This window comes from Nomascus leucogenys, chromosome X (assembly GCF_006542625.1).
Source record: "Nomascus leucogenys isolate Asia chromosome X, Asia_NLE_v1, whole genome shotgun sequence".
Taxonomy (NCBI): Eukaryota; Metazoa; Chordata; class Mammalia; order Primates; family Hylobatidae; genus Nomascus; species Nomascus leucogenys.
This window is the reverse complement of record NC_044406.1, coordinates 91,613,961-91,639,736: the sequence shown is the minus strand read 5'-3', so window position 1 is coordinate 91,639,736 and position 25,776 is coordinate 91,613,961. Positions and strand designations below refer to the sequence as shown.

Here is a 25,776-nt window from a genome sequence, read left to right as displayed (position 1 = left end):
TATAAATTTAGTACCATATTACTGTTTCAGAGTCTCAGCAATATGGGAAAGAGATTAATATCTGATCTTCCTTGCAATCCCATTTTTATTTATTTCCAGCCAGCTGTCTAGCTAAAGAATGACTCTTCTTATTCAAAGGCTAAATGAAAGGTCATTGACTCTTGATGATATTTTCAGATCCTTTGGGGAAAAACTTGACTTTTGCTCTTGTCTTTATGTGTAATACCACTTCATTCATATTATCCTGATTTGAGTTTTTTGTTATAAATTGTTCTTTTTTGAAATGCAATCATCTTTTATTTCAGACCAGAGACATGTTTCATACTCAACCAAGACCAAACAGATAAACAAGTGACAGAGATAGTGGTTTAAAATCTTTAAAAGTTTAAGTTTCAGTTGATCCATGAATTCTTTTGAAGAGATAAATGCTCCTAAAACTTTGGGTAAATGCATATCAATTTTATTCTCTTTTAATTACTAGTTTTAATGAAAGACAGAAGTTGCATTTTGTTTAGAATTTGTCTACAAGTTTGTTTTTAACTTTGGTGTGGTTTATGATTCTCTAAGAAAATTAACATTTGGGTCTGAATTAGGAAATTAGTGAAGTTCATACCAATAGAAGGTTTACATTTGAGGTCAAGCCCTTCTCTGATTTCTGAAAATCCTGTAAACCCTATACTGTAGATAAAATGTTTAATTCCTATAAGTTACAATCATTCTTAAACTTCCTCTGAGCAGTCATCATGTTTAAAACTCTCTGCTAAATATTAGGGATACCAAGAATGAATAGTTTCTATCTTCAAGGAACAAAGGAATCTCAAATCTTGGACACTGTAGTATTTATCACTTAAATCAAAGACCATTTTGATTTATATTTTCATCATCATACCAACACATGGCCTTGTTATCATTATTATTAACTGTATTAAAATCTAGATTCTCCTCTTTCAGTCTTAGGACCCAAATGAGGGAAGACTGAGTACTGGCAGACGGAAAAAAATTTGAGAATTTTGCTTCCTGCAATATCAAGGTGAGGGTATTCTAAATATAGTGTACCTGATTTTCCCCTAAAACTGCAGGATTCTAACAATTAGTTTTAAAAAGTGAAGATTTTTTTAGTATGTATGAATCTATGATTCTATTGGCAGCAGGTACTATAGGGACAAAAAACGGGTTGGAGGGAAAGGAAGGCAGTGACATTCCATATGGCAGCGCTGATTAATCTGAGTAGTAGGAGGACTTTCAGAGGTGATACACAGGCAATAGTGTTGTACAAGTGAGCCATTCTCCACTTATTCTCAGTTCTTAAAATGTGACCTGAGGACTGCTGATAGACTACAAGAGTCTTCCATAGGCAATCCATCTTGGCCCCTAAATTTAATGTTTATAATACGATCACACAATACTACTTTCCAGCAAGAAAATGTCCTAGCAACATTTAATAAACAGTTTTCACTTTATGGGAATCTCATTAAAGTGGTCCCAGTCTTCCCATGAATTCTAGGGAGTGCATGTTCTTTTTAGAGGGTCAGTTTTTGAAATAGTAAATACACTATGGGAGATGGTTTGTTGCATTTGCAAACTGAAAAATGTTTAACTGCTAACCTTCTGGGATCTGGTACATCTTTACAATGCTTCACCCTCCAGCCCTTGGAGCATTAAGAAAGGACAAATAAATGTGCACACAAAGAGAATAATGTCATTTCTCAACACTCTGCCACCTGCAGCTCTAACATCTTATGTCCTAAACCTGTAAGCCTCAACCTGCCTGTCTTACCATTAAGGTACTTAGCAGTCAAGTTGAAAGTAGGGGTTCTGGCCTCCAGAGTCCAATAGGTATTTGTTCTCTGACCCATACGATAACCAGTATTATTTTGTAAGTTTTGAGAAGTGCTAAAGTGAAGAAAGATTATGTCTTTATGCATATTACAGAAATCATTTCCTCTATAAATTTTATCTATGAATCAAAGCTATTAAAATGTTTTATTCTTGATAAGCTACAAAATGCATATATTAATTTAGTTTCTGAAGGTAAGTTTTGCAAAGGCCAATAAAAGCTACCAATCTCCATAAGCTGAATCAATCAGTGTATGAGTGTCCATTATCATTATGTATAAGACACTGGCACTAAGTATGGCAGGAGTGGGAGTAGTTAAAGAGGTGTAAGAAATTATTCCAGGATTAAGTATACATATGCTCTAAACATGCATGAATTCACAACAAATGTAGACCTTTAATGGCATTTTAATTCTTCATGACCTTTCAAGGTCATGGGGAAAACAATTTCTTATCAATTTCATATCAAGCCATTCCCTTTTGGTTAGAAACTAATTTCTGTCATCCATTTTTCATGTGCGCTTCTGCAGATTTTGTCCCGACTCATTTTCCTGTTGTTAATGTGAATATTGTCTTGCTGACATATCTGATACACAGTTGAGTTTTAGCATTTAGAAGGCTTTGGGCTTTGAGATAATAAATATTTGAATACAAGGTAACTGAAATTTTCTGTTTCAAATATTTCACAATCCTTAGAGAACTTTTCCATAAGAAAAAAGATTTCTCAAATTATTTGCTTCAATCTTCTTGGAATACCACATACTGTTGTTTTGCTATTTCAAAATCGTGTGAATGATGATGTGGTGGAGGAATAGAAGCAGCAGCAATAGTAACACTAATTACATTACCATGCTGAGTGCTTACTACATGGAAGGCACTTGATCAGATATTTAACGTGTGTTACCTCATTTAACTTACACCACAAATTTATGTGGTAAGATGCTATACTGTCCTCATTATCAATAACTGGGCCTTAGGCCAGCAGCAGTGACTCATGCCTATAATCCCAGCACTTTGGGAGGCCAAAGCAGGAGGATCACTTGAGCCCAGGAGTTTGAGACTAGCATGGGCAACATGGTGAGACGTCCTCTGAGCTAAAAATAAAAATAAAAAATTAGCCAGGTGTGGTGGTGCATGCCTGCAGTTCCAGCTATTTGGAAGGCTGAGGCAGGAGGATCGCTTGGGTCCAGTAGGTTGAGGCTGCAGTGTCATTGCACTCTAGCCTGGGCAACGGAGAGAGATACAGTTTTAAAAAAAACAAAACAACAACAAAAAAAAACGGATCCGGATCCTTAGCACAGTTAAGGAACTTTAAACCTGTGCTGTTAATTGTGTACTCAAGGATTCAGGCTCTTTATTTCTGTGAGACACTTTGCTAGGAGGAATCTGGACTGTTGTCCTTAGCCTTGGCTTCACCTTTGCTATACTGACCTAGCTTCACCCAGTTTGAATAACCATTTTTCCACTGTATATTGGCCTTGGTTTCTGGCCCATTCTGGTCCAGATTACCATTCCCTTACCCCATTCCTTCCTTGTAGATTCCATGTTCTTGATCCCTAGCTCCTTTGAATTAGTAGTTGCCAACTCCAGCTAAGATGAGTCTGACTCAGTAGCTCCAAACTTTGCTGCCTCATCTATCACCCTGGAATCCTGGCTCCTGTCATATTCTCTGGACCCATGTCCAACCTTTAGTCTAAGAACCTTCATTTGTGTGTTAAGAAGATGGGTATTTACTATATAGTCCAGGGCAGAGGTCAGTCCTTTAGCTAGCTAGCCCAGAGCAAATAGATAGTCTGGCATGAGAAACTCTGTAATTCTAGAATCATTTATAAAAGCTTGCCATAAAACACAGCTTATTCACAAAAGATTTTGGCTCTTCTAGAAAGATGTGATGACTTTCCACTGAGGAACCACATCAATAGAATGAACATTTTCACCATCTGATAATATAGGCTTTGGCAACCGAAAGTACTTGCCAGGAAGGGAAACACAGTGTTCTCTTCTTCTGGTAAACCATGCCAATTTAAGGAAAAATTGGCCCAGGTAGAAAATTAGTTTTGTGACTCCCTTATGTCTGAGTCCTATTTTGTGACTTCTCCTAGCCCTTTGGCATTAATTCTCAGTTTATATCTCATGTGTCCCCTTTTAGATATTGCTTTACACATGTTCTCATACATTTTTCAAACATTCTATTTTTCAAACACTGTATTCTATTTCTACTATAGCATCTCCAAAGGCAAAAAAAAAAAAAATTCTTTCTCTTGTAACCAGCTTCTACTCCAGTTCTGCATACAGTGGTTGCTCCACACATGCTGTTTACTGAATGTACTCCTACTGAAGAGTGTCCTTGGACTTTTAGGATTCCAGATTTATACACAGGAAGTCAACACAAAAAGGCAGAACATTTCTCTGAATGCTTTCTCAAATAGCCTGTGTGGTATTATGTTGTGTTTTTTTTGTGCATGTATAGTTAAAACCTAGATGATGACTCATGGAACAATGTCACATTTCAGACTTAGAAATGATTATGAATAATGATCCCTGGGCTTTGGTTTGAAAGGTAAATTGAAAGTTTTGAATGAGTCTTTTCTTTCTCACCACTTAATGATACCTTTTAAAAAAAATCAGGGTTGCTAGATGACCTAACACGGCTGTTTCTGAAAAGCTGAATGTAGTCAAGCACAAGACCTGAGTTAAGTAACTGCATTCCAAATACAAGTCACTAACATGAAAGATTTAAATAAACAAGTTTCTGACATCTTAAAGTCAATTAATCCATTTTAAAAGTTGTGCATAAAGACAGCTCCAACAACTTCTTTGTGTTGCCCAGACAACCCTTCCTAAAGCATCATTTCATCAGATCATTCTAATGCTCAAAAACATTCAGGAGCTTGTCACTGTCTAAGACATGAATTCATATTCTTCTGCCTGGTTCTATACTTTTTTCACATACTCCAGTACCATCCTATACTGCTATACTCTTTCCACTACCCTGCAACACAAATCCTCTGGACAAACTAAGTCATGCTCTTCATTGCTCCCTCACAACACATGTATTGTGTAATGCTCCAAAGTTTACTCAGGTTTTTCATCCTGTAAACTCCTGCCCCACTGTAAACCTGCCACATTCCACTTCATCATTCCTTATCGGCTAAACTCAAGTCCCACTTTCCTCCATGATGCTTTTCTTTACACTTGCCCACCATAAAGACTCACCACCCTTACTAATATTAAAGATTGCCTAGGGCTTTGTATCCTTGTATCCTAGCCCAAAGTTGTCCATCTCTGATCACCTAAGCATGCTGCCTCTGATTCCATTGTGTACTATTTCTATAACATATGATTACATCCTATCATTGATATTTCACAATATTATGTACATATTATTCTTCACACCAACCAAATGTTAAGCTTTTCAAGAGCGAATATAATGATCAATTCCCTTAATATTCTCCACAGTACCTAGCATTGTGCAGCTTGGCTAACAGTAGGCACTTCAATATTTGACTTAAATTACATTTAACTACTGTCTTTAGGAATGCATCTGTTAAATGCTTACATGCAGACTTTAAACCAAAGGGGATTTTGATTTCCCACAAGTAAGTTGGTTGTAGCAGATGATGTTTGTACCCGGCTCATACCCCTTTTTCTGGGCCAATGCACCCATCATCCAGGTTTTCTGAGGGTTGGCTTCTAATGGTTCACAGCTGCACCCTTCTCAGAAGTTGATAGGAGCTGCCTCACCTTCATAAGTCAGGAAGGTTATGTCCCTCATCCCAGAAGCAATTCATCAATAAAGGGCAGATGCAGTAGCACAAATTCCATCCTCCTTACCACTGAGCAAGACAATCAGTGATGTAATTCATGTTTTAATGGCCCCCACGGGATCAGGCTATGCTTCTCCTGATGCCATGTCCTTACTTAGCTTCTTATCTTGCCTTCTTCTCCTTCCTTCGCTTCATTACAAGTTTTTCTTGAGGTCACTCCCTTAATAAACCATTTACACAAGCATCCTAATCTCAGGCATAGCTTGTAGGAAACACTACTGAGAAAGTTGTTAGAATCAAAATGGAGTTACTTGTGTTAAAAACCATGACAAATAGAACTGGAGGAGGCTATAAAGGGAGGATTCTCATGCAAAAACATCTGATAATGAGAACTATTACAAAAGACTGCAAACACCAAAACCTCGGACAAAGACCTTACATACACAAAAAATACTTCTGTGAGGACATCTGCCCAGAAACTGCCTGTCCAACTTCAGACTGGTGCCACCTTTGTTATTGATCCTTGTAGCCAAAGATAATTATCTCAAAAACAATTATGTAATCCTCCTCATTCTGTCTTTCAAAACCTTTGCCTTCCCTTACACCTTCCTGAATATGCATATTGTTTACTACGGCCCACTTATTCCCATTACAATGCTTATTCCTAAATATGAAATCATTTTATTTTGGAGAGTCTCCCAGTTCATTATTTGGTTTTGTTTTTAGAGAGTCTTCCTTTGTTATTTAATGGTGTTGCTATGGTTTGGATGTGTTCCATTTTTCTCCACCAAAACTCAGGTTGAAATTTGATCCCCAATGGGGCAGTGTTGGAAAGTGGGGCCTAGTGGGAGGTGTTTGGGTCATGGGGGCAAATTCCTCATAAATACCTTAGTGCCATTCTTGGAGTATTAAGAGAATTATCATTCTCAAAAGACTGGATTAATTCCCAGGAGAGCAGGTTGCCATAAAGTGAGGTTCCTCCTCCTGTTTGGTTCCTTCTTTGCATGCATCGGAACCCTGTTTGACCTTCTCTGTCATGTTGTGATACAACATGAAAGCTCTCAACAGAAGTCAGCCTGCAGAACTGTGAACTAAATAAACCTGTTTTCTTGTAAATTACCCAGTCTCAGGTATTCTGTTATAGCAACACAACAGACCAAGACAATGTTAGAAATGAGTTCAAAATGAACTCACCTCAGACAAATCTTTGCCTCTGGAATTGAATGCAGCAATGACTGAGTCCTTTGTACTCTCTATTTTCATGAGTTCCTTTTCTGCCCTGGTGAATCTTCTCTCAGATTCTCAGACTCCCTCCCTTTGGTGAGTCCTTTTTTACTTTATTCCAGATCTAATTTAGTTAAAAGACCACTTTAAATAAAGAATCTTACCTCTCTTCTGGGACCATAAGTCTTTTTTGACAAGCCCTTTCTGATATAAAGACAAGGATCCTTCTGGTTTGAGAACTCCAGTTTACATTCTGTCTGTGAGACATTCATTTTCTGGTAAATTCACTTTGGTTTCTTTGTGCCTGTTTTAATATTTTGTTTGATGTATAAGCCTGGCTAAAAATTTTTGTGAATATGCTGATTTTGGTGTCATTTTGGTTTGGTTACATGTGTCTGTAAATGATTTGGCTTTTTTTCCCCTTATTTGTTTCTAAACATCTTCCAAGAGCAAAAATAACCATTCTAAATGGTGAGTGCAAGATGGCCAATTAAAAGCTAGTAGGGTAGTCGACGCCATCGAAAACACCAGTCCAAACTCCTGACATTCCCTGACAGTATTGATAAGATTTTCTCTGTTCTCGAGAAAAAAAAGAACAGGATCCTCAAAATTCTAAAGCATGCCAAGCCCTCTGGAATTCTAGACAACTATACATTCAAAATTTATAGTCTACTCTCATTTTTCAACTGGTGGGAAAACCACATAAAAAACTCAGAACTTAAATGGCAATTATTCAAACTTTCTAAGCTTATTAAAAAAAAAACTACAACCAACTATAGAGTTAACATGTAGAGCCTTCTAAGTTCTTTGTCTCTCTATTTTTTCTATCTACTTTAAATCTGCTGACTTTTCTGCTAGTATTAAAACATACTCACTTCTTATGACATTTCAGCCAAGATTTTTTAAAAAGAGTCTCAAAGGGCTTTCAAATTAATGATATTACAAATTACAACAGCTCCATGGCAACCAACAACCTAGACAACTTTTAAAATGTGAACTTAGGTTTGCTTAACTAATAATTACACAGGGCAATGAAATGGTTAAAGGATTAATAGTCTTAAAACCTAGATAAATGTTTATGAAAGACTCTCAGATCAAACAGATAAAAATCTTCAGTTCAAAACAATAATATATCTCTGTCTGACATAAAAATTGCTTTCTGTGCCAAAAAGGGATGAAAAAGAGCTGAAAAGAAATAATAGCATTTTCTAAAATGCTCCCTTCCCACGTTAACTAGTCAAACCAGACTAACAAAAGATAAATTTGTTACTAAAATTAAAGGTCATTTGGAAATTTCGTTTTCCTTATACAATTCAGCCAGTCCTAGTTAAAATGTCAACATTTAAATACTTAAACTCACTTAAAACAAATAAAAATAAAAAGAGGTCTTTTTTTGAAAAAAATATCCAACTACCACCATAAAAATGCTTTATCCAAAATTTAGATCCATAGCCTTCATTAGATTACCTACTAGGACAAATAAAATTTACCCATGTAAACTAGTCCCATTTTGTCAAAAACATAATTTAAAAGCAACTATGATTTTACAAACTGGTAAGTTTGTATTATCATGTTTTACTGTTTCATAATTAAAATTTTAAAATAAAACCTATAGGATCTTTTGTGTATATATACACACATGTCTAGGTATATTTACATGTAGGTACATGTATTGTATCTAGTTGGAAAAACATGGCATAGTTAACCAAAAATCCCTTTTAAAAATTCTGTTTAGATTGGCTTAGGTAAATGAACACTCATAAAAATTGTTAAAATATAGTAATTAACCTAAATGCTTTTTAGTTCACATGACTTAAGTAAATCTTTGATAAATAAACAGTTTTACATTTGTTAATAAAATAAAAATTAAAATATATTCAAAATTGTCAACGTATTTTTTCTGGGTTTACTTTTTAGACAAGATTATACTTATCTCTACTAGATGTTTTGAGGTAATAAAACTATAAATCCAGCCTAAAAATATAACAATCTTTTCTTGTAAAACTCTTTGATAAGACTAATTTAATATTGCTACTTTAGTAAAAACAGCTATCTCTTCTGGGTTATTTACAAAACACTCATATATTTAAGGCTATTACTTAGGTAAACACCCAGATATTCACAGGCTATAAAAATGATTAACAATTTACAAATGACGTTCATAAGGAAAAAAAGTGGTTAACAAGAAAATAACTCAAAATGACAACGAGTTTTGTCTAATATCTTAGTTTTCATAAGTAATCTCTCTCTCTCTCTCTCTCTCTCTCTCTCTCTCTCTATATATATATATATATATATATATATATATATTTTATATAGTTCCAACATGGTGGCTCACACTTGTAATACCAGCACTATGGGAGGCTGAGGCAGGCAGATCACTTGAGCCTGGGAGTTTGAGACCAGCCTGGGCAACATGGTGAAATCCCACCTCTACAAAAAATACAAAAATTAACTGGGTGTGGTGGCGGGAACCTGTATGTCTAGCTACTCAGGAGTCTGAGGTGGGAGCATCACCTGAGCCCAGGAGATGGGGGCTGACCTCAAAACAATTTCTGCATTAAATTCCCTGTGATTGTGCCACTGTACCCCAGCCTGGGTAACAGATTGAGACACTGTCTCAAATAAATAAATAATAAAATAGTTAAATATAAATGGGATTAACCCTTATAAATAAACTTTTCATATAATTCAAAAATCTAAAGTTATCTTAAATTAAATATTTAACACTCATTAATTACCTGGTTCATTTCCAAATAAGATGAAATACTAAAACATAAATTACTAAACATAAGTTTGATCCTGACTAAATTTTATTTAAAAAACTAAACATATTTACATCTCCTAACATAAAATTATATTAGCAGAAAACATGTTTTAAAAAATTATAAAACAGTTCTCATCTATAAAATACTGGTATATGATAGACAGCTCAAAAGTTCTTCCTAGATTGTCACTAAAAATTAAGGTTACTAAAAGTTAAAAATTCTAATTAATATGTATAATTTTATATACAAAGTGAACCACAAAAGATGTATTTCTAAAAAAACCAAATATTAAAAGTGCATTAAAAATGGCTTATTTAGAAAGTATTTTTTTCTAAATTCAGGTTATTTTAAGTTTGTTTCTAAATATAGACTTAGAAAAATAAAAACAAGATTTAAAGAAACCAGATTAAGTTATGTATATATATATAATACAGATAAAAATCTTTTTAAAAATTTGTATAAAAAACTTATATGCTAAATTTTTGTCCTAAAATAAAATGACTATTTTTTAAATATAGGATAAAACTAAAAATTTAAACATATTGCAAATGTCTGTGAAAGTCATAAGAGTTTTATAAAGGATTAATTTATTTTAAAAACTCTTATTCAACATAGCGTTGGAAGTTCTGGCCAGGGAAATCAGGCAGGAGAAAGAAATAAAGGGTATTCAATCAGGAAAAGAGGAAGTCAAATTGTCCCTGTTTGCAGATGACATGACTGTATATTTAGAAAACCCCATCGCCTCAGCCCAAAATCTCCTTAAGCTGATAAGCAACTTCAGCAAAGTTTCAGGATACAAAATCAACGTGCAAAAATCACAAGCATTCTTATACACCAATGACAGACAAACAGAGAGCCAAATCATGAGTGAACTCCTACTCACAATTGCTTCAAAGAGAATAAAATACCTAGAAATCCAACTTACAAGGGATGTAAAAGACTTCTTCAAGGAGAACTACAAACCACTGCTCAATGAAATAAGAGGACACAAACAAATGGACAAACATTCCATGCTCATGGAGAGGAAGAATCAATATCGTGAAAATGGCCATACTGCCCAAGGTAATTTATAGATTCCATGCCATCCCCATCAAGCTACCAATGACTTTCTTCACAGAATTGGAAAAAACTACTTTAAAGTTCATATGGAACCAAAAAAGAACCTGCATTGCCAAGACAATCCTAAGCCAAGAACAAAGCTGGAGGCATCACGCTACCTGACTTCAAACTATACTACAAGGCTACAGTAACCAAAACAGCATGGTACTGGTACCAAAACAGAGACATAGATCAATGGAACAGAACAGAGCCCTCAGAAATAATGCCACATATCTACAACTATCTGGCCTTTGACAAACCTGACAAAAACAAGAAGTGGGGAAAGGATTCCCTATTTAATAAATGGTGCTGGGAAAACTGGCTAGCCATATGTAGAAAGCTGAAACTGGATCCCTTCCTTACACCTTATACAAAAATTAATTCAAGATGGATTAAAGACTTACATGTTAGACCTAAAACCATAGAAACCCTAGAATAAAACCTAGGCAATACCATTCAGTACATAGGCATGGGCAAGGACTTCATGTCTAAAACACCAAAAGCAATGGCAACAAAAGTCAAAATTGACAAATGGTATCTAATTAAACTAAAGAGCTTCTGCACAGCAAAAGAAACTACCATCAGAGTGAACAGGCAACCTACAGAATGGGAGAAAATTTTTGCAACCTACTCATCTGACAAAGGGCTAATATCCAGAATCTACAATGAACTCAAACAAATTTACAAGAAAAAAACAAACAACCCCATCATCAAGTGGGCGAAGGACATGAACAGACACTTCTCAAAAGAAGACATTTATGCAGTCAAAAAACACATGAAAAAATTCTCATCATCACTGGCCATCAGAGAAATGCAAATCAAAACCACAATGAGATACCATCTCACACCAGTTAGAATGGCCATCATTAAAAAGTCAGGAAACAACAGATGCTGGAGAGGATGTGGAGAAATAGGAACACTTTTACACTGTTGGTGGGACTGTAAACTAGTTCAACCATTGTGGAAGTCAGTGTGGCAATTCTTCAGGGATCTAGAACCAGAAATACCATTTGACCCAGCCATCCCATTACTGGGTATATACCCAAAGGACTATAAATCATGCTGCTATAAAGACACATGCACACGTATGTTTATTGCGGCACTATTCACAATAGCAAAGACTTGGAACCAACCCAAATGTCCAACAACGATAGACTGGATTAAGAAAATGTGGCACATATACACCATGGAATACTATGCAGCCATAAAAAATGATGAGTTCATGTCCTTTGTAGGGACATGGATGAAACTGGAAAACATCATTCTCAGTCAACTATGGCAAGGACAAAAAACCAAACACCACATGTCCTCACTCATAGGTGGGAATTGAACAATGAGAACTCATGGACACAGGAAGGGGAACATCACACTCCGGGGACTGTTGTGGGGTGGGGGGAGGGGGGAGGGACAGCATTAGGAGATATACCTAATGCTAAATGACGAGTTAATGGGTGCAGCAAAACAACATGGCACATGTATACATATGTAACAAACCTGCACATTGTGCACATGTACCCTAAAACCTAAAGTATAATAATAAAATAAAATAAAAAAATTAAAGGCTATTAAAAAAATAAAGGCTCTGAGAAAAATGCATTAAAATATCAGTTTTCAAAAATCATTTAATCATAGCTACTTCCTCTTTTTCCATGCAGCACCTATTACCCAACCTCCCTCAGAACTAATGACCCATGGTACTTTCTTGGAAAAGGTTGACCTACTTGATTATCCTAGGTGGCTGCTTGGTACTGCGAACATTGATCTGTACCACTTGGTGCAATTATTCTATTTTTAATGTTTAAAGAAGGACAGAAAAGTGTAGCACATTGGTTTAACCTCCAGAAAAGAAAGGAATTAAGAAGAAATAGGAAGGATTATAAAAGATTGCCAATCACTTGATCTTAATCATTAAAAAAAAAACAACAACAACACTTGGGCACTACAGAAACTTTGTAAAGACCAGATCGTCACAAGTTAAAAGCCTCAAGAACATTTATAGTGGGAATAAAAGCTATACAGAAATGTTGCTCAGTTCCACATGGTCAAAGCCAGATTATAGCTTAAGAAATCTAAACAGAGAAATTAAATCTCACACATTCTCTGAGATAGACCAAGATCAGAGGGACCTCTAACTCATAAGTATGTTTATGAATTGTGTATGTTTGGAAGGAGGAGCCAAGATGGCCGAATAGAAACAGCTCTGGTCTGCAGCTCCCAGCACAACCAACACAGAAGGTAAGTAATTTCTACATTTCCAACTGAGGTACCCAGTTCATCTCAATGGCACTGGTTAGGCAGTGGGTACAACTCATGGAGAGCAAGCAGAAGCAAGATGGGGTGTCGCTTCACCCAGGAAGCGCAAGGAGCTGGGGTACCTCCCTCCTCCAGGCAAGGGAAACAGTGAGGGACTGTGCTGCCAGCCCTGGGTACTATGCTTTTCCCACGGATTTTTCCAATCTGCAGATCAGAAGAGTCCCTTGTGAGCGTATACCACCAAGGCCCTGGGTTTCAAACACAAAACTGGGTGGCTGTTTGAACAGGCACCGAGGTAGCCACAGGAGTTTTTTTCATACTCCAGTGGCACCTGGAACTCCAGCGAGACAGGAGAACCATCCACTCCCCTGGAAAGGGGGCTGAAGCCAGGGAGCCAAGCAGTCTTGCTCAGCGGGTCCCACTCCCACAGAGCCCAGCCAGCTAAGACCACTGGCTTGAAATTCTCACTGCCAGTGCAGCAGTCTGGAGTCGACCTGGGATGATTGAGTTTGGTAGGAGGAAGGGCATCCGCCATTACTGAGGCTTTAGTAAGTGGATTTCCCCTGACAGTGCTAAGGAGACTGGGAGGTTTGGACTGGGCAGAATTCACCACAGCACAGCAAAGCAGCTGTGGCCACACTGCTTCTCTAGATTCCTCCTCACTGGACAGGGCATCCCTACAGGAAATGCAGCAGCCCCAGTCAGGTGCTTACAGATAAAACTCTCATCTCCCTGGGACAGAGCACCTAGGGGGAAGGCCCACTGCGGTGGCAGCTTCAGCGGATTTAATTGTTTCTGCCTGCCAGCACTGAAGGGAACAGCTGATCCTGACAAGGAGATTCTACCAGCACAGTGCACCAGCTCTGCTAAGGGACAGACCGCCTCCTCGAGTGTGTACCTGACCCCCGTGCCTCCTGACTGGGAGAGACCTCCCAACAGGGGTAGACAGACACCTCATACAGGAGAGCACCAGCTGGCATCAGGCCAGTGCCCTTCTGGGAGGGAGCTTCCAGGGGAAGGAGCAGACAGCAATCTTTGCTGTTCTACAGCCTCCACTGGTGATATCCAGGTGAAAAGGGTCTGGAATTGACCTCTAGCACTGCAATAGACCTACAGAAGAGGGGCCTGACTGTTAGAAGAACAAACAGAAAGCAATGACAAGAACAACATCAAAAGAAAAGACCCTCCCACAAATACCACATCCAAAGGTCATCAACCTCAAGATCAAATGTAGATAAATCCACGAAGATGAGGGAAAAATAGTGCAAAAATGCTGAAAATTCCAAAAGCGAGAATGCTGCTTCTCCTCCAAATGATTACAACACCTCTCAAGCAAGATCTCAAAACTGGAAGGAGAATGAGATTGACGAATTGACAGAAGTAGGCTTCAGATGGTGGGTAATAATAAACTCCTCTGAGCTAAAGGAGCATGTTCTAACCCAATGCAAGGAAGCTAAGAACCTTCATAAAAAGTGATAGGAACTACTAACTAGAATAACCAGTTTAGAGAGGAACATAAATGACCTGATGAAGCTGAAAAACACAGCACGAGAACTTTGTGAAGCATACACAAGTATCAATAGCTGAATCGATCAAGCAGAAGAAAAGATATCAGAGATTGAAGACCACCTTGCGGAAATAAGGCATGTAGACAAGATTAAAGGAAAAAAAAAATGAAAAGGAATGAACAAAGCCTCCAACAAATATGGGACTATGTGAAAAGACCAAACCTGCGATTGACAGATGTACCTGAAATTAAGGGGGAGAACTGAAGCAAGTTGGAAAACATGCTTCAGGATGTTATCCAGGAGACCTTCCCCAACCTAGCAAGACAGGCCAACATTCAAATTCAGGAAATACAGAGAACACCACCAAGATACCCATGAGAAGATCAACCCCAAGACACATAATCATTAGATTCTCCAAGTTTGAAATGAAGGGAAAACTGTTAAGGGCAACCAGAGAGAAAGGTCAGGTCACCTACAAAGGCAAGTCCATCAGACTAACAGTGGATCTCTCAGCAGAAACCCGACAAGCCAGAAGAGAGTGGGGGACAATATTCAACATTCTTAAAGAAAAGAATTTTCAACCCAGAATTTCACATCCAGCCAAACTAAGCTTCATAAGGGAAGGAGAAATAAAATCCTTTACAGACAAGCAAATGCTGAGGGATTTTGTCACCACCAGGCCTGCCTTTCAAGAGCTCCTGAAGGAAGCACTAAATATGGAAAGGAAAAACCAATAACAGCCACAGCAAAAACACACCAAAATATAAAGACCAATGACACTATGAAGAAACTGCATCAGCTAATGTGCAAAATAACCAGCTAGCATCATGATGACAGGATCAAATTCACACATAACAATATTAACCTTAAATGTAAATGGGCTAAAAGCCCCAATTAAAAGACACAGACTGGCAAATTGTATAAAGAGTCAAGACCCATCGTTGTGCTGTACTCAGGAGACACAACTCACATGCAAAGACACACATAGGCTCAAAATAAAGGGGCGGGGGAATATTTACCAAGCAAATGGAAAGCAAAAAGAAGCAGGGGTTGCAATCTCAGTCTCTGATAAAACAGACTTTAAACCAACAAAGATCAAAAAAGACAAAGAAGGGCATTCCATAATTGTGAAGGGATCAATGCAACAAAAACAGCTAACTATCCTAAAATATATATGCACTCAATACTGGAGCACCCAGATTCATAAAACAAGTTCTTAGAGACTTACAAAGAGACTTAGACTCCCACACAATAACAGTGGGAGACTTTAGGCTGGGCATGGTGGCTTATGCCCATAATCCCAGCACTTTGGGAGGCTGAGGTGGGCAGATCACCTGAGGTCGGGAGTTCGAGACCAGCCTGACCAACATGGAGAAACACTATCTCTACTAAAAATACAAAAAAAAAATAATAACAACTGGGAATGGTAGCATGTGCTGGTAATCCCAGCTACTTGGGAGGCTGAGGCAGGAGAATCGCTCGAACCTGGGAGGCGGAGGTTGCAGTGAGCCAAGATCGCACCATTGCACTCCAGCCTGGGCAACAAGAATGAAACTCTGTCTCAAAAAAAAAAAAAAAATAGTGAGAGACTTTAACACCCCGCTGTCAATATTAGATCAATGAAACAGATAATCAACAAGGATATTCAGTACTTGAACTCAGGTGTGGATCAAGTGGGCCTAGTAGACATCAACAGAACTGTCCACCCCAAATTGACAGAATACACATTCTTCTCAGTGCTGCATGGCACTTATTGTAAAATCGACCACATTATTGGAAGCAAAACACTCCTCAGCAAATGCAAAAGAACTGAAATCATAACAAACAGTCTTTCAGACCACAGTGCAATCAAATTAGAACACAGGATTAAGAAACTCACCCAAAACCACACAACTACGTGGAAATTGAACAACCTGCTCCTGAATGACTCCGAGGTAAATAACAAAATTAAGGCAGAAGTCAAGAAGTAATTTGAAACCAATGAGAACAAAGAGACAATATAGCAGAATCTCTGGAACACAGCTAAAGCAGTTTTAAGAGGGAAATTTATAGCATGAAATGCCCACATCAGAAACTTGAAAAGATCACAAATCAGCACCATAACATCACAACTAAAAGAACTAGAGAAGCAAGAGCAAACAAATTCAAAAGCTAGCAGAAAACAAAAAATAACTAACATTAGAGCAGAAGTGAAGGGGATAGAGACACAAAAAAACTTCCAAAAAATCAATGATTCCAGGAGCTGGTTGTTAGAAAAAATTAACAAAATAGATACACTGCTAGCTAGACTAATAAAGAAGAAAAGAGAGAAGAATCAATAGACACAATAAAAAATGATAAAGGGTGTATCACCACTGATCTCACAGAAATACAAAGTACCATCAAAGAATACTATAGAAAATCTAGAAGAAACGGATAAATTCCCAGACACATACACCCTCCCAAAACTAAACCAGGAAGAAGTCAAATCCCTGAATAAACCAATAACAAGTTCTGAAATTGAGGTAGTAATTAGTAGCCTACAAAACAAAAAAAGCCCAGGACCAGACGAGTTCACAGTCGAATTCTACCGGACGTACAAAGAGGAGCTAGTACCATTTCTTCTAAAACTACTCCAAACAATTGAAAAAGAGGGACTCCTCCCTAACTCATTTTATGAGGCCAGCATCATCCTGATACCAAAACCTGGCAGAGACACAACAAAAAAAGAAAATTTCAGGCAAATATCCATGATGAACGTCGATGCAAAAATCCTCAATAAAAAATACTGGCAAACTGAATCCAGCAGCATATCAAAAAGCTTATCCACCACAATCAAGTTAACTTCATCCCTGGGATGCAAGGCTGGTTCAATATATGCAAATCAATAAACGTAATCCATCATATAAACAGAACCAATGACAAAAGCACATGATTATCTCAATAGATGCAGAAGAGGCCTTCAATAAAAATCCATTCAAATTCAAATCCCTTCATACCAAAAACTCTCAATAATCTAGGTATTGATGGAACATATCTCAAAATAATAAGAGCTATTTATGATAAATCCGTAGCCAGTATCATACAGAATGAACAAAATCTAGTAGCATTCCCTTTCAAAACAGGCACAAGAGGGCCAGGCACAGTGGCTCACGCTTGTAATCCCAGCACTTTGGGAGGCTGAGGCAGGTGGATCACCTGAGGTCAGGAGTTCGAGATTAGCCTGGCCAACATGATGAAACCCCATCTCTAATAAAAATAAAAAATGAGCCGGGTGTGGTGGTGGGCACCTGTAATCCCAGCTACTCAGGAGGCAGAGGCAGGAGAATCACTTGAACCTAGGAGGCGGAGGTTGCAGTGAGCCAAGATCACGCCACTGCACTCAAGCCTGGGCCACAGAGCAAGACTCTGTCTCAAAAAAAAAAAAAAAAAAAAAAAGAAAAGAAAGAATGAAAGAAGAAAAGAAAAGAGGCAGAAGAAAAGGATGCCCTCTCTCACTACTCCTGTTCAACATAGTATTGAAAGTTCTGGCCAGAACAATCAGGCAACAGAAAGAAATAAAGGGTATGCAAATAGGAAGAGAGGAAATCAAATTGTCTCTGTTTGCTGATTACATGACTGTATATTTAGAAAACCCCATCGTCTCAGCCCCAAAACACCATAAGCTGATAAGCAACTTCAGCGAAGTCTCAGGATACAAAATCAATGTGCAAAAATCACAAGCATTCCTACACACCAACAATAAACAAGCAGAGAGCCAAATCATGAATGAACTCCCATTCACAATTGTTACAAAGAGAGTGAAATACATAGGCATACAGCTTACAAGGGAAATGAAGGACCTCATCAAGAACTACAAACTGCTGCTCAAGGAAATAAGGGAGGACACAAACAAATGGAAAAACATTCCATGCTCATGGATAGGAAAAATCACTATCATGAAAATGGCCATACTGCCCAAAGTAATTTATAAATTCAATGCTATTCCCATCCAACTACCACTGACTTTCTTCTCAGAATAAGAAAAACTACTTTAAATTTAATATGGAACAAAAAAAGAGCTTGTATAGCCAAGAAAATTCTAAACAAAAAGAACAAAGCTGGAGTCATCACGCTACCTGACTTCAAGCTATACTACAAGGCTACAGTAACCAAAACAGCAAGTAGTGGTACCAAAACAGACATCTAGACCAATGGAACAGAACAGAGACCTCAGAAATAACATCATACCCTTACAACCATCTGGTCTTCGACAAACCTGACAAAAACAAGCAATGCTTAAAGGATTGCCTATTTAATAAATGGTCCTAGGAAAACTGGTTAGCCATATGTAGAAAACTAAAACTGGACCCCTTCCTTACACCTTATACAAAAATTAACTCAAGATGGGTTAAGGACTTGAATGTAAAACCCAAAACCATAAAAACCCTAGAAGAAAACCTAGGCAATACCATTCAGGACATAGGTATGGGCAAAGACTTCATAACTAACACCAAAAGCAATGGCAACAAAAGCCAAAATTGACAAACGGGATCTAATTAAACTAAAGAGCTTCTGCACAGCAAAAGAAACTAGCATCAGGGTGAACACGCAACCTACAGAATGGGAGAAAATTTTTACAATATACCCATTGGACAAAGGTCTAATATCCAGAATCTATAAGAAACTTAAACAAGTTTACAAGAAAAAAACAACCCCATCAAAAAGTGGGCAAAGGATATGAACAGACACTTCTCAAAAGAAGACATTTATGCAGCCAACATACATATGAAGAAAGCTCATCATCAGTGATCACTAGAGAAATGCAAATCAAAACCACAATGAGATACCATCTCACCCCAGTCAGAATGGCGATCATTAAAAATCAGGAAACAATAGATGCTGGTGAGGCTGTGGAAAAATAGGAACGCTTTTACACTGCTAGTGGGAGTGTAAATTAGTTCAACCATTGTGGAAGACAGTGTGGTGATTCCTCAAGGATCTAGAACTAGAAATACCATTTGACCCAGAAATCCCATTACTGGCTATATACCCAAGGGAATATAAATCATTCTAGTATAAAGACACATGTACACGTGTGTTTATTGCAGCATTATTTACAATAGCAAAGACATGAAACCAACCCAAATGCCCATCAATGATAGACTGGATAAAGAAAATGTGGTACATATACACCATGGAATACTATGCAGCCATAAAAAAGAATGAGATCATGTCCTTTGCAGGGTCATGAATGAAACTGGAAGCCATCATCCTCAGCAAACTAACACAGGAACAGAAAACCAAACACCGCATGTTCTCACTCATAAGTGGCAGATGAACAATTAGAACACATGGACACAGGGAGGGGAACATCACACACTGGGGCCATTATTGGGGATGGGGGGTAAGAGGAGGGAGAGCATTAGGACAAATACCTAATGCATGTGGGGCTTAAAACCTACATGACGGGTTGATAAGTGCAGCAAATCACCATGGAACATGTATACCTATGTAACAAACCTGCACACTCTGCACATGTATCCCAGAACTTAAAGTAAAAAAAATAAATAAAAAATAAAGAATTGTGTATATTTGAAAAAGTTATTTTAATTCACTTGTATATAAATAATAATAGAATCAATAATATTCATAGCCAGCATATATAGGATGCATTATTTATGTTTAAACATAGCCCATAGGTCAATGTGGTTGTTTTCTTTTTTAATTTTTAATTTTTGTGGGTACATAGTAGGTGTGTATATTTATGGGGTACATGAGATATTTTGATGTAGGCATACAATGTGTAATAATCACATCAGGGTAAATGGGGTGTCCATCACCTCAAGCATTTACCCTTGGGGTTTCAAACAATCCAATTATATTCTTTGTTATTTTAAAATGTATAATTAAATTATTATCGACTATAGTCACCCTGTTATGCTATCAAATACTAGATCTTACTCATTCTTTCTGTTTTTTTTTTTTTGTTTTTACCCATTAAACATCCCCATCTCCTCCACAGCCCCCCACTATCCTACCCAGCCTCTGGTAACCATCATTCTACTCTCTGTCTCCATGAGTTTAATTGTTTTAATTTTTAGCTCCCACAGATGAGTGAGAACATGCTGTGTTTGTCTTTCTGTGCCTGGCTTATTTCACTTAACATAATGACCTCCAGTTCCATCTATGTTGTTGCAAATGACAGAATTACTTTGTTTTTATGGTTGAATAGTACTCCATTGTGCACATGTAGAATGCGGTTGTTTCTTGATGTGGATAATAAACACTATCAAACAGAATGGATCATTCCATTAGTCCCTTTCAGCTGACCCTTTAATGTCACATGCTTGATAAACAGTGACATAGATCCGATTTAATCACCATCACAAGCAGGCCAAGCATGACTGCAACTACAATGTTACGTCTGACTGTAGAAGATGAGATCAAAGTCAGTGGAACTTAAGAAAGTTATTTTGTTTTGAAAACGTGGCTAAAATTTTACCCACAGAAGAACTTTTTCTAATGCACTGTTAACATTTTAGGTAAGGCTTCAACTGGGACAGGTGAGGGAGAGAAGAAAGAAACAATTTTAATAATACCTTTGTATCAGTGGTACCAGTATTAGTGGCATAAATTTCTATTACATCTAAGTGGGAGATATTGAAATTTTTATTTAATTTTGTTAGTATGCTTAGTTCTGTACAAAGTTTTGAGGAACTGGGAGTATTAGGAAAAATGTAAGACATAGTCAAAAAAATTCAAATCTAGATGAAATGTCATTACAAAAATACATCAAGCAACTAGCAAGTAATGAATAAGACCAATGTAGGACATATAGTGAAGAGATAAACTTGGCCACATAGGGTGGAGCCAAATTGTAGAGACTTAAACACCAAAGTTAAATGTTTTTTTTTTTTCCTGATAAGATCAGTTTTTAAAATCCATTTAGTTAGCCTGGAGATACGTTTTACAAAGAAAATCACAATGCTCGAACATAGTTGTTATATAAAACAGGTAACACAGAGAATCACTGACCCTCTCTGTGTCTCCAACTTAGTGTTATTACACAGGTTTTTGAGAGTCAGTATTCAATCAAATTCCAAAGTCATACTATAATTCAATGCCTCAGTAATGAAAACAATAGATTTGTTAAAAAGTGATTCTTAGGCTTTAGGAAAAGTATATTTATAGAATGAAGGAGTAGGAGTAAGATTAAGCTAATGTAATCAATGATCAATCTAACAATGTTTTTTTTTCTGTTTTTAAAGAAGACAAACATTGACAGGGATTGATTTTTGACTTAATTTCCCATTTTTAACAGCAAATACTAGGGCCTTGTCAGAATGAGACTGAAGACAGGTAAGTTTTCATGGAATTAAAAGATGAGAAAAGAACCAGAGGATAAATGTTTCAAAAGGAGTGAGGGGAAACACCCAAAGAAGCAGCTTGCTTTTTCTTGTTGGGTGAGGGAAGGGAATTGCAGCAATAACCACCCTTGACTACACAGACTTGATTTCATGCCTGACTAGGCATATTGACATAGTCCTGGTGCGCAAGAAGAGTACAGGTTGCATTACCCTGCATGTTGTAGATCCAAGAGCAAAATGGAAATCAATAATCAATAAGAAATTCTACCAACTCTTTGCATTCTTTATATTTTTATTCATCAAGTCTTTGTGAAGTGTTTGTTTATATCAGAGGCTATGAATGAGAATAACAACTCTCAGTGACTGCAAGTGAATCATTTGTTTGTGTGTAAAATATTTATAACTGATTTCCTCTTGTCTTTCCCACACAGTTTTGGGACCATTTTTCTCTGAAGTTTTGTGGTGGGTGTTCAGGGAATGCAAATTGACTTTATCAAGCCAATAATAATGTAGACAAAGAGCCAAAGGACAAGCTAGATAATAGAATATTAAAACTGTCCCAGAGATAAATGACCAGAAAGGGTGTGGCGTGGACAAGGATTCTGAATAGAATAGAAAAGGGACTAACTAACATGAGAGTCCTCATTAAATCAAATTGGGAAAATTTTATAGAAGTAAGTTTCAGCAATGTATTGAATAACAAGGAGGAGTGGCATCACAAATAAGCAGAAGAAAATAGATGAAAGTTTTTATACACCAAGATAGAATCAGAACACTTTTCAATACTTCAGTAATTACTTAAGAGTTGGGGTTAGCATTAGGGAGTGGTCAGGCTGTGTCTTAAATGAACTATTTAGTTCCAGAGATAGTGACTTTGGTTTAGTTGTTGACACCAAAAGATTAGTGGTTCCTTTGTTTGGAGTAGCAAACTGAGATTCAAATAAAAAGAGTTGTAGATTATGAATAAAGAAAATCAAATGGATTACCAAAACCAACTAACCAACCAACAAAACATAATGAATATATTTGTATAATATTAAAGAGGCCAAAGAACAAAGAGGAAAATATTTCAAAGAAAACATAGCAATGCTGATTCTTAACTGCATAGATTTCTTCTCCTTTTTACATTGATTTGGCTCTCCCAATAGTCACTTATCCTCAGTAGATAAGCCAAACCCCAGTGTGTGAAAACCTGACTTACTATCTTTTTTAGTAACAGAAGTCTTTATGCTCCAACTATTTAATAACTTCCCTGAATTGTCCTCAACCAATTCTTGCTATACTCTTGGCACAACTAGCCACTGCTCATGAGTCTCCTAGGGCAAACCTCTTCTGTGGGTCTCTTACAGGTTTCTGGTAGCACCATATGCACACCAGCTGCTTCTAATTAACCCAGCCAGTCTGGCTCTGAGTGGATGATTCAGAAGGCTGGCTTAAAAAAAAAATAACCAAATGACTTTACACGAGACGAATTCAGATTTAATACAGTTAAGCAATTTCATAAAATGATTATAATTTAAATATGAAAATATTTCTTTGTGATCTCCCTGAAAATTAGTTTCAGCATTCAAAAATAAACAGCAATACCTTTGGCAACATAGTAAGACCCGTTTCTACAAAAAATTTGTAAAAATTAGCCAGGCAGAGTGGTGCATGACTCTAGTCCCACCCACATGGGAGGCTGAGGTGGGAGGATCACTTGAGCCCAGGAGATTGAGGCTGCAGTGAGCTGTGATCACATCACTGCACTCCAGTCTGGGCAGCAGAATGAGACTCTGTTTCAAAAACAAACAAACACTTACACTGTATATTAAAATGCAAGTGAGTGCATTTTAATGCAGATGACAATGAACAATTCATAGAAATGACAGAAAAAAATGTGCAGAAGTAGTCTTCTACTTGTAAAGAATATCTGATGTATATTTTCTACACAAATTATCATTCTTATAATTTTCATTTTATATATTAAAATATCCTAAGTGTAAATTTATAAAATTCAAAAGAACAAAAATGGAGTAAGATGAAACTGTCAGGGGAGCCAAAATCAACTTTTTTCAACTGATGTTGAGCCCATGTATATAAATAGATATACCTTTAAAGCAGTGAAATCCAAAGCAGAACCAAATTAGCAAAACAGAAATTAGATTGAGGTAATAAGAAAATGCATTGTTTCTATGTTTTTAAAGGAAAGGGAAAACTGTCCTTTTTTCTGGTGAACCTCAAGAAGAAATTCTTCCCTAAGAACTAATTTCAAACTCAAATGTTCCAGTTTGAAGTTGCACTATAGTCAGAACACCTAAGGAACGGAAATTCTAACCTATTCCTGGGAAATAAGCAATTTGCTTCATGAAAATCTGTCTAAGGTAGAGAGAAGAAAGCTGTCCATTCTATACATCATATTCTCAAAAGAAATGATGCCACCTCCTCAGGAAATACTTCCATTTTTTTTCAATCTTCCTTCTCAGAAAGATATAGGCAAGAACAGAGCCTCAAGTTTGTAAGGAAAACCAATGTGAAAGCAGATAGAATGAAATCTCCCACAATGAACAACTGGAGTTTGAAATATCAGATATTAGCTACTTTTAATAATATTTCTGAAACATCACAATCACTGTGTGCCCCATAATTATATATGATTATTTATCAAAAAATAAAATAAAAATAAAGCAAAAACAAAAAAATTAAATGGCTGTAGCGAAAATACTTTATATTTATCCTCAAAACCTTTTTTGCCCGGCAGGAATACGTATCTGTTGATTTTTACATTAGTATGACAAGAACATTTCTAAAGCAGTATGTATCCAAGACTATAAAAGCTGAGGTTCACTTGCTAATGCATGATATAGAAATTTCAAGTAACCCTGAAAAGAGTAGATGGATTCCTACATAGGCAGACAAAGGAAAAGAGATACTCTTGAAAAAAAAATTAAAAACAGCTTCGTTTCAACCGCATATCTAATGGCAAGCCAATGGTATGCTTACACAAGGCTAATAGACTCCTGCGGGCTTCAGTTACATGTAAGTAGAATAGTAAGGAGAGATCAGAAAATGTGGAGAGATAAAAGTAAAGGTTTTTTAAATGTAGGAACAGTCTCAGAGTGATATTTTAATTAGATGACACATGAAGAAAGCTACCCGCAACGGCTTTTGATGAAAAGTTTGTAAAAACTATATGGACTCCCAACTAAGAAAAGCAGGACAAATTACAGATGGAAAATCCTAATCAGCGTGTGTGAAAGAGATCAGTGATCAGAATAAATGCATAATATTTAAGAATCAGTAATAATGATAGCTGTAGCCAAAGTTCATTTTATTTAAAAATTTAGCACCAACATACACTAAGAGGCAATATAATGCTGAAACTCATAGGAGATTCTAGAGTTGGATTACCTATGTGTGACTCCCTGCCCTGCTACATGTTAGCTGTGTGACCATGGGCAAGTTACTTAACCTCCCTGTGCTTTAGTTTCTTTATCTGTAAAATGGAAATCATAATGATATTCTATCTCATACAGTGTTTGTAAGGATTAAATTATTTAATACGTCCAAAGGACTTAGAATAGAATCTGACAAATAATTAGCATTCAGTAAATGTTTGCTAGTTTTAAAATATTATATTTCCTTAAAATCTTTAAATTTAGTGATTTAAATTGTCCCATATTTGAAAAAAATCTTTGATAAAATACTCTTGCAGAAAAAGGCTGTTAATCAAACCACATGGCATAATGAAATAAACACTCCTACCTATAGCCTTCACTACTTATAGACAAAATACCTAAGAAGAAACATAGTTATTATTGTTTAATAATTATCTTGAAAATCAGTTCAAAGTGCTACATAACTTTCCTGTGATAGTCATTACAAGTAACTATGCTAGTAAATAAAGCAATGAGAAGGCCCTAGAGATACAAAAACAGTTTCTGACACTTCCCTTCCTCAAGAGATAAACATTCTAGATGGGAAAACAATACACACATGCATACACAATAACAGC

The 25,776-nt window shown here is 36.8% G+C and overlaps 1 protein-coding gene across 1 annotated transcript in view; it reads right to left on the bottom strand.

The window, feature by feature from the left end:
* IL1RAPL2 (interleukin 1 receptor accessory protein like 2) overlaps positions 1-25,776 on the bottom strand; it is a 1,171,118-nt gene that overhangs the window by 899,722 nt on the left and 245,620 nt on the right. The gene's annotated exons all lie outside the window — the stretch shown is intronic.